This window comes from Pogonomyrmex barbatus, unplaced genomic scaffold (genome assembly GCF_055798465.1).
Source record: "Pogonomyrmex barbatus isolate J1 unplaced genomic scaffold, ASM5579846v1 scaffold9, whole genome shotgun sequence".
Classification (NCBI taxonomy): Eukaryota; Metazoa; Arthropoda; class Insecta; order Hymenoptera; family Formicidae; genus Pogonomyrmex; species Pogonomyrmex barbatus.
This window is the reverse complement of record NW_028297193.1, coordinates 1,665,170-1,676,105: the sequence shown is the minus strand read 5'-3', so window position 1 is coordinate 1,676,105 and position 10,936 is coordinate 1,665,170. Positions and strand designations below refer to the sequence as shown.

Here is a 10,936-nt window from a genome sequence, read left to right as displayed (position 1 = left end):
ACACGAAAATATCTAGTAAAGAGAGCGCGTGATTTTTGATGCGGATTCAAATTTTATTATTTCTACTATTTATTTCAAACACATATGAATAAACGCGTGATTTAATGTAATAATACATACATTTTCTTTTATTTTTAATGCATCTAAGAATAAAAAGAAAATTTATTTCAACATTGAGAATAATCTGCAAGAGCGCAATGAACATACAGGTAATCAAGTTAAACGTTTCTGGTCAGGATTTCAGCAATTGCATTAATCCGTTTATGTCAGATAATATCGTTTTGATCGATGCAGCTGACTACACATGCGTTTGCGTACGAGAAATGCATAATTCCTTCTTCATCATCGCATTCGGCATCGCGTATGCTCGGAGATTTGCCGATAGCAGGATTACGCAAATGCGAGAGTTTATTTTCGGAAATCAAGCTCTTTGCGCTCTTTGAGTTTAATGATAGCTCGTGAAAAAGGCGTTATCAGATCGACATCAATTACACCATTGTCAAAGATAAAATTACAATAATATTAATTAATCGTAATACACTTTATATCATATCTTCTGTGTTAAACGCAGCTTCGAGCGAATTTATATTTATCTCTTCCGCATTTTAAAAGCTTTCATCACATTTGTTCGACGATTCAATAATTTTTTTCGATAGATCTTTCCTATAGATAGACTATTTTAGATATTTTATAGATAGATAGATTTTTTTTAAATCACGAATCTTACTTTTGTCGGAATATAAAAGTTTCAAATAAAAAAAATAATTGATTGAATTTATACATTTAAGATATTTAGATTTTACGTATTTATTAGATTACATTTAATCTCAATTTAATGTAGCGTTTAATTTTTTTCTGACTTTTAAAACTAAAAAGGAGGATTAAAAAGTTATATACCGAGACAAAAGTTTCTTAATTTACATTACAGTAGAAATGGATATAATAGATCCGTAACGTTATCTATTTTGTAATTGATAAACGCACTTACGCGTATCTCGATGGACGATTATAACAGATGTAGAAAACGAAGCGTAAGATGCGCGCTGGATATCTATCTTTCCGAAAGCCATTTTAAAACGAGATATTCAGTTAATATTGTGATACGTTACAAATTACATACCGACGATGAGTCGATGAGTCACTGGCGTGTTTATCTTCGTGTAGCGCGCTATTGTATACATTGCCGCGCGCGCGTGGCTGTTTACTTTTCGCGAGCCGGCAAGCGACGAGGTGTGAGTGTTCGACCTCGCATTACTCTTTGGAACGCGGACGCGACAACACGTATCGTTGCGTCTCTACAATAAAGAAAATAACCGTTGCGATTATTTCATTCACGATAAACGACTCGAGTCTTTCGACGATGGAATAGGTATTTCGCGCGTCTCGTTCACGCGGAACGGAAATCAAAAAGAGCGGAGGTTGTAAAATATTACTTTTTATTTCGTACTTATAGACGATTATTTCCTCAAATAGATGTAAATTCGAAGGAATTTAATATCGCGCTTCGACGAACTTTTCGCCGATATCAATACATATGTGTTTTCGGATGACTCATTTTGCGTCTCAATTAGTCATTAAATTGACTCGCGTTGCGCTGCGTCGCGTTCACAATGAAGTTGCTGTTACTTGAATTTTCGGTCATTAACATCGCGAACGCGGATCCGATCGGTTTCGAGTCAAATGGCGTCGCGACGCATTTAATAGTAAGTATAGTCGTAATCAACATCGTATATCGATACGTATAATTGATGATCACATAACATGAATTTGTGCGTGAGTTGAGATACATATTCCATTAATATTTACTTTTAGAATCCGCCGTCGTGCGCGACGATCATATTCTAGAATATGCATGAGCATTTTCAACGAGCTTCAATTTCAACTTGCGTATTATTCGCGTTCCAATACATTTCAGTAAGACTCTGCGCACAATGAAGGAAAGGGATAGTAGGGATAGGAATAAACATTGAATTGTAGAAATAAAAATTAGAAATAAAGATTTAAATGTATGTACAATGGGTACAAATAACTTTTATTTTCAAAATTCAATATCTATTTCTATTATTAATATTTCCTCCATCGTGCGCAGGGTTTAATTGTCCTAAGAAAAAAAAAAAAAAAAAACGATTTATTATTGCAAGTGCGAAAAGTGTACGTAGTACAGCATCGCTGCGCGTCGGGTAGCGCATGAAGTTGGCCGCGCGATTTACGAATACGTTCGCCATTTTGGATTCGTCTCGATCGGCGAGATGACGCGTCGCGGATCGCGGCTTCGTGCAATTATACATTTCTCGTGTTATTACGTCCGTCGCGATGTAACAAAGTGCGCGTCGTAAATATCGGTGAATGTCGCTTAAAAACCGCATCTTCGTCGCTTGATAATTCATTACGTGATCGTAATTATGTTTGCGCGAGTGAAGTGATGACGAGAGTGTGTGCCTCAAGGAATCAACGACGGGGGAGCCTGAGAGGAGGAGGGGGCCCGGGGTGGCATCAGACGCCGGCGGAGCAACCAAGGGTAAATATAATATTTATCTATATTCCTTGTTAATTAATTAGTTGTAAAATTAATTATTTATCTCTGCGATGCATACAATTGCATATATTTCGTGCAACTTTTTGTATTATATATAATATACAATGTGTAAAATATAATATACAACGTGTAAAATATTTTAGATTTTATTTTGAGATATCTATGTATATTTAAAAAAAACATTTAATATGATAAGTACAATAATTTTAACAGAAAATATTTCAACCTGTGTGTGTTCAAAATTTATATTTTTGTCAATTATTTACGTAGAAATTATATTTTTTATTAAATTTTATAAAATTCGTATTTAGATAAGAATATTTTAAAAAAGTGATAAATTCTTCAAAAGCAATAAATTCTTTTATGAATATTCGTTTAAAGAATTAAAAATTTAATATGCGCAATAATTTTTTTTATTTCATGTATTTTAAGCATTGATTTAATTTGGATTATTTGTGTTTTACAGATTAACATTAACTACAACTCCGCTGCTGCGCATCGTACCGTGAGTACTAAAATTATTTTTTATTTTAATTTTGATGATGGATTTATAAGAATATTATATGAGGTAATATAATAATAATATATTTTTTTCAAAAATTATTAATACAAAAAATTGAAATCTGTATTAAAATATGCAAGAAAAATACATGTGATGAAATATTTTATGTTACTTATAATTTCTTAAACTGACATAACATTAAACGCATTATTTATATCTATGATTATATTTATATCAAAAAATTATAAATTTATATTAAGAAAGAAAATAAAAGGATATTGTATATAAAATAATATCTTATAAATCTATCACGGTGCATATATGCTTTGAAATGGATGGGTTAGGATTAGTGCCATTATTTGTAATTGTTATTCAATGTTTATTTTGTGAATTAGAATATACATAAAGTTTTTAAAATAACGTTTATTATATAATTAAAACATTATTATCTGAGTTGATTTATTTTGTTGTATATAATTTAATGAAAAGACGAATTAATAATGATCAATTGTATTTAATCTATAATGCATTAATCTTTTATAGTCCATTCATGTTTATTGATAATAAACATTTAAATTGATTCATTTGAAACAAAATAACGTGAAATGTGTTCAATTCAATAAACATTTTAACGTAGAATAAAAAAATGTTTTTACTGTAACAATAACTATAAATTATTTTGCAATAATCGATAAATAATTTAATAAATTTATTTATATTTTAAATTTAATTTTACAAAAAAATCAATATTTAATATTTAAACACTGGATAATATTAATATATATCTAATATAATTATATCATATTAATACTATATATTAATATAAATTATTGAAGTATTTATTTATTAATTATTAGAATATAAATTGTAAACGAAAAAAAAAATAAAAATAGTTTATAGATTACATAATATATAAATATAAATAAAAGAATAGAGATGTGATAAAAAAATCAACATAATCGAGTTTCAAGCGAAATTTATATAGATATGTTTTCTGTATTCATAACGTTTATTAATTAAAAGTTTATTTTATATTTAATTAATGAAAATTGCAAAATATTTGAAATATATTTCTGTATGAGCATGTTATTAATAACTCGTGAAGTGCACTCATACACATTGTCACGTCGGATTTCAAAAGCGTCTAAAGTCTGCATGGACCATAGACACTGCGCTCGCTGACAGGTTAATTAAGCCACATTCCGTCGCTGTTTCGAAAATGCGGTGGACGTGTAAATGACGTGCGCGTGCCTGGTTTCACGTTAGTGATAACCCGTTGTTTTGTACATCCGAGATAGAGTTGTTTTAGTTTCCTTGAGTTACTTGTGCTTCCTCAGAAGTACTGGTATTTCCGATAAAAGAAATGTCATGTTATAAATTTCTAGCAATAGTTTAAATCAAGTTTGTTTAAATTCAATTAATATTACTCTTGCCATCAGAGTATTGCATATTTCCAGGAAATGCTATTAACTTACTTCAGAGAATTAAGAAAGATTGAATTTGATTTAATTTTTTAATTAAACTTTTACTTGCGCATTACATTTCAGAATTTTATTTTCATAATGCAAAAAGTTAAGTAATGATCGTACATTCGACGAACAAATCTGTGTCCCTTTTAGAATTATTAATTTTTCTCTTATTACATCTCGTGTATGAATTCATGTATTTAAGAGATGGATTATTCATTTCCTCGATTATTGGTATCGGAATGTAAATAAAGATTATCATCAGCGAAGCTTTGTGATAGTTTAATCATTGTGCATCACTCTGATTTGCGGTCGGCACCGTATATATTTGCTGATGTGACGTAGGCACGCACGGAAATGCGTTTTGCATGTAGACGCGTACAGATACGCGGTCCGCGGAAATGAAGTCGCAGCTCGATTTGCATTCGCATGTTGATTAATATCGTTGCGAAGTGCAATGAGACATTTTTGCGACGCACCCACGGGAGAAATCGTAGTCTTTTTTTCACATCGAATGGGGAAAAGTGCGTTACCCATTACGAGAGAGTAATTTTACATCGCGTCGTATTTTATTTTACAGCCACCACACTTTATTTCATCTGCGAGAAACCACGATGCGGTTGAGAAGTTGATAACTTGTATATATAAATTTTATTCCCAGTCTAGAACACGGGAGGGTTTTGGGTAATAAAAGTTTTGCGAATTAATCTAACCGTGAAAATAATTTACCGCGCAAAATAAATTTTCGTCGAATAGGATTACAAGTTATAATATATTCGTGCATTGCTAACTTGGAATACGTGAAGATACATTTGAATTTTGGAGGAACACTAGGTTAATTTTCAACTTAGTGATGAATAAATTAATAGAATAAATTAATAATTGAAATTTTCGAGAAACGACGGTTTCTCATTGCAAAGCTTTTGCTTTGCCTTAATAATTTATTAGTGTGTTATTATTGAAGACTTAAAATCTTGGTCGCAATATTTGAATATATTCAAGCTCAGTTTGATTCATTAAGAAAGAATTATGATTAAGAATACGTTAGAGACATTCCCCTCGCGCATTCCGCATTTATACCAGTGAAATTAGTTGTACATTACCGCGCATGGATTACCCTGAGTAATCTCATTAGGGGATTGAGAGTAATGAATTAGTTACACGTACGGAGAAGTCTCTACTGACACGATACTCTATTAAACATGAATAATTTACATATGCCGCCATACATTTCGCCATGTCGACAATCAGTTCCATTTCTTAATCATAAACCGCTTGAACGTGTAAAAAAAATTGCGAATTATTTCAACATTTTATAAAACGTACCGAGAATTATTAAAAATTTATTTTTTGGAATCAGAGTTTTATTTCGCAGAAATTTGAAAAAATTAAAAAGTTTAATATTTTGTTTGTTTCATTTTGCGACCGTCTGAGATTGTAACTATTGCATAATATGGAATAGCAAAAATAATAAATTTAAAATAAAAATAAACTTTAAAATAAAATAAAATAGAAATTTAATTGTTTTTTACATTAATTGGTTTTTAAATGAAATGAAATGAATTTTATATACATTTAATACTTTTTTATTAATTTTAGTAAAAGAAAAATGCTTTGAAATATTTACGTGAAAAAAGATTGTGCGCATAGACGCGTCATGGGGATTCACGAATGAAGTAGGAAGCAATTAATAGAATATTTTATCAAAAGTTGCGCAGATCGTTAAAAGTTGGCAAGTCCAATAATTTAAAACTTCGAGGAACAACAATGTTGCTCAAAGCGCCGATTTAATAATAAATCGAGCGATTAGGTGCGTTAATTACATGGTATATCGCCGGTCTTTCCGACCGTGACGCTTTATTTTAATCTTGTTTAGCTCGCTCCGCCCTGGAATCAATTAAAACTTGACGGAAATCGGATACAGCTTCGCACCGCGTTATACGACGATCGAACCCCAACTTTCAGTGCTTGTGCTTATCGAACGGATAAATTATGCCGCCTTTCGCGTGAGATCGTGATATATTTAAGTAGTTGAGAATAGTTTCTCAATACTGCGCAGCGTTACTGAAAGCAACAATAAACGAGTTTATTGTTACTCTTTTCTTTTATTTTTTTGATAGTGTTACGATCGTTCGCCGCGCGCATGTAATTTTTCCGCGTAGAGAGAAAATTTGTGGCTGCCTTCGTAAAACGAGCAATCATATTTTCGTTATAGCAAAAGGGATTGTACCCTTTCGCTTCGGCGCCTCTATTTATGTGGCTTGAACGTATGTGTGTACACATGTGCGCCTCATATTGCGTCCTGAAAATTTCAATAAATTCCATTCACCATCTCTGCATCTGTTAACGTACAAAAGTGTTGCCTTTACTTGATAAAATCTATATATATTTTAATAAAGACTCGAAACGGAAAATGTCAAATGTATATTAATACTTGAAATTATATTAAATTATATTACCTTGTAATGACGAAATGATAAAAACAATATAGTTTATTAAAACAATTACAAAATAAGACTGTCTTGGATAATTTAAGAAGGGTATAATATTTTATAATATATGAAATGTGACAAAAGATAAATTAGATATAAGTATATTAAACATTAAAAAAATTATACTCTATATTATATTAATCGTACTTTACATCGTACTATATTTCGACAATTTGCATTTATTTAAACGTACGCGAAAGAGTGTAGAGTTTAGTAAATTTTTATAGAAATCGTATTGTATCGACAAGAGATTGTTATTCTTGAAATTTTGTGAGCAATGTATAGAAAAGTCTCTACAGTCGAGATTTTTCAGAGAGAAAATATATTGAGAGTGCGGAAGAAATCTTTCGTTTGTTACGTCATTTTTGTGGTGAGCAGCTTCGAGAATTCAAATGCTTATGCGTTTGACTTTTCGTTATCATATTTCCTTCAGTTCTTTATTCGAAATTCCGGGACATCTCTGTAGTTTTTCATTTAAAACATGCTGAACGTCTATCTTTATAAAATCTATAACTTGTTTATTACACAATATATTTTAAAGAATATGAAATTTTTAATTGAAATAATGTTAATTGCACGTTACATAAGTATTAGTCTCTTCCAAATAATTATACCAAATATTGTGAACAAAAGAAAATATATTAATATATATAATTTAATGGAAAAGCTCGTGCTTTCCTTTTCTCGAACAAACCTATGGTACATGTAATACATTGCCGAGAAAGAAATCATAATTTTTTATCCAAATAAAAAAATGCAAGTCAATAATATTGCGAAAAAAAGTATTTTGAATACAAGAAAATTTCGCATGATAATACTCAGAAAATCATTTTCATGTTTACTGTGCCTATGTCACATGCATATGTTAGCACAGCTCTTCCATGATGTCAGGTCGTTTGTCAATCCATTGACATTATGTACCGTCACCATATAAAATAACATAATATGACATGAAATTGATCATTCGATTGACCATTTTGAAAAATTGTATAGAAAAGTAGTATGTAGTAAATATATCGAATTTAAAACCTGAAGAATTTCAAACGAATTTTTCTTTATTATTGTTAAAAATAAAAGTATCTCTCTGATTATCATTGAAAATTTTTTTTATTTGACTAACGATTTTATTTCTGCATTTAAATTTTTTCCATGATAATAATAAAAGGTACGGCAGCGATGGCTTTGCCTACTCGAGGAAGGAAACGGAGAAAAAAAAGGAGAAAAAAAAGTTCGTGTAGTATGGATTTTCTACTTGCTTATAACATATGCATGAACGGTTTGCTCTCTCGCGATGACGGCTCTCTTTTGTTTCGCCGAGTACGAGAGACGGCAATATATGATAGTGGTTCGTTTGATCTTACGAAAACGGATTTCATCGGGCAGGATACATGTTATTCATTTTGCATGCACGTCTTGTATGATTCATCAATAATGCTGGACGCATCCAGCCGGAAGAAAATGCTTGACGCAAAAGACGGAAAACATTTTACAGATCGAATCCGAGCTTCAATATTAAATTCCGAAATTAAATCTGCATTTTTAATTAAAAATTCAATTATAAATCTCGCTGTACTTTTTTTTTTTTTTTTCATCAAAACTGTTAACTGCTGTATTATATGTCACAATAGACTCGCGTATTGACTGATAACGTTATTTCATATTAATTTGATATCAGACACTAGACATCTCTATAATTATTCGACACCACGAAGATCTGAGATTTCCTTCGAGGATCTTCATACGGCCTCTCGTATCGGAGAGTTAACTAGTGCTTCGAAGTTAAAGGGAAACTGTAACTCCGTTACTTCCGCAGCAAATGACGGAACATGACCAACGAAAGGCTTTGATTTTACTTCGAACGGAACGAAGTTCCACTTGTTTGCGCTTCGCAGTTACCACGAGTAATATCTTTTGCGGGTTTCCACGTGATTCAAAATTATTCGCAAGATCTTTCTCTTCGAAATACTGCGTAGTTTTAGAAAAATTGTTGCTTTGCTCAATCTCTGTATTCTTGTAAATATCGTTAATAAGTTAAAAATTTTAAAAAGAAATTTTAATTTTAAAAATTCTGCTTAAATTACATTATTTATTAAATTATAACGCAGTATTGTTATGTATTGTTTTATGTATTATTTTGCATTATTAACTTGTCTTGTATCGACAATACTATGTATTTTGAATGCTATTTTTGTATGTATGTATTTTGTATATTTTTCTGCTGGATCTGCGCCCAAAATTCAAATGATGAAACATTTCGTGAGCGTGAAATCGCTTGCTTGTGGAATACGAGAACAAACGAATTTTTATGGTTTGTAGACAAGCCAAAAACATATATATATATACCGTACACGCGTTGTTTCAGCAATAAATTTGCTAAGGCAGCAGGTGTATAAAATCTGCCTGGAATCGACAGATAGGTTGTGCGTTACAAGAGAAAAATATGATGACTTTCTAGCTCGATCGTCCCACACTCGGATTCCATACCTTCGATTACTTATTTATTTAGAGAAAAACTTGGATTTTTGAAAATATGCTAATATATAATAATAAGTTTTTATTAAATTAATGTATTGGAATTTGTGTAGAGTACAAAATAATAATTGATATTAACTTCTTCTGCATATAAAATTTTTAATTAAGTAACGTAACTCTGTTTAATATTATTAAGCTTACATTTGTACACGTTTCGTGTGGCTGCTAATGTAATGCTATTACATTAAGCAACCTCTGTCTTGTACGGAGTCTGAACTGTACAGATGTAAGTCAGAACGTTGTTAAGTCGCACAGCGTCGTAGACAAGAATAAGGATGATTAGCTTGTTCTTGCTTGTTGATTAAGGGCCATCAATCAGTTTAGTTCCCTCAAATGGCCGCGATGTCTCAGTTGAGAATATCCAATTAAGCTGCAGTGACAATAACAGGCAGTCTGCAAGACACGATACTAGCTTTGAATCTTAATCCTTGCATTGTGCTAAAACGGAATCGCGTGATTATGAATGATTCGGTGACGATTGCGATTGCGATTGCAGAAACTAAACGCCACTTGACCCTAAAGCACAAATCCCTTTTTCGTCTTCCTCTCTTTCATCCACGAAATTCCCTTTTATTCTCAAGCGATATTTGGGACACGGCAATGAAAGGAAGTTACTAGCGTATGCAAATTTAATTATGTTCTGTGAAAGGAATGTTAAATTTTAATTGCCTAATACAACGTTTAGTTGTGCATTATAATCGTTAAATATATGACGGACTGAAATATATCGCGAATCAATATTGTGATCGTCAATGCACGCTTATGTTAATGATTTCAAATCCAATCGATATTAAATTTAATCAGGTATGTAGGTATTATCCGCAACTCGGTAACCTAATAAATAAATGTTCTCTCTAATGTGAGAATTTCTCTGCAACGTTATTTGTAGATTTCAAGTATTTTATATTTTCTTCAGTTTACATCATCATGTCATTAACATAAGAAAATACAGAATCGTACATTTATAAATACTTATTGTTATCTTCGTCGGCGATACTAAATAACAGTGAAGAGTTCATTTCCGAGAAACTGATAAAACGACCCGTGTGCTTTCATTTCATTCAAGAAAAGCCATGATGATCAGCCACGATAATATAACACAGCGATGTGCTTTAGAGAAAGTCTTAGAAAAGAGAAAGTCGATAGTTCGCTTAAACATTAAGAACAAGTTGGAACGAGCGAGTAGGCGTAACAACTTATAAACGTGGCCTATGAATGGCAGCAATTACGTCGAGGATTCTCTTACGAAGACATCGGACGCCCCGATGACATTAGCATGCTACCATCTGGCATTTTATCCCGAACTTTTAATGGCGCATTTAAATTTTTCAAGCACAATGGAGTACTCGTCGAGCTATATTTTGGAAGTTAAACGCTCCGACGGTACCATCGCTCCTGAAAGTTTCAT

At 31.7% G+C, this 10,936-nt stretch overlaps 2 protein-coding genes across 2 annotated transcripts in view; both read left to right on the top strand.

Moving 5' to 3' along the window:
- The first annotated feature begins 3,019 nt into the window (after positions 1-3,019).
- Positions 3,020-10,936, top strand: part of LOC105428849 (uncharacterized) — a 94,490-nt gene continuing 86,573 nt past the window's right edge. Inside the window, exon 1 of the mRNA XM_089084784.1 lies at positions 3,020-3,041. The gene's annotated coding sequence lies outside the window, so the exon portion shown is untranslated. The remainder of the gene's footprint in view (positions 3,042-10,936) is intronic.
- LOC105428980 (peroxisomal leader peptide-processing protease-like) overlaps positions 3,024-10,936 on the top strand; it is a 173,350-nt gene continuing 165,437 nt past the window's right edge. Inside the window, exon 1 of the mRNA XM_089084775.1 lies at positions 3,024-3,041. The gene's annotated coding sequence lies outside the window, so the exon portion shown is untranslated. The remainder of the gene's footprint in view (positions 3,042-10,936) is intronic.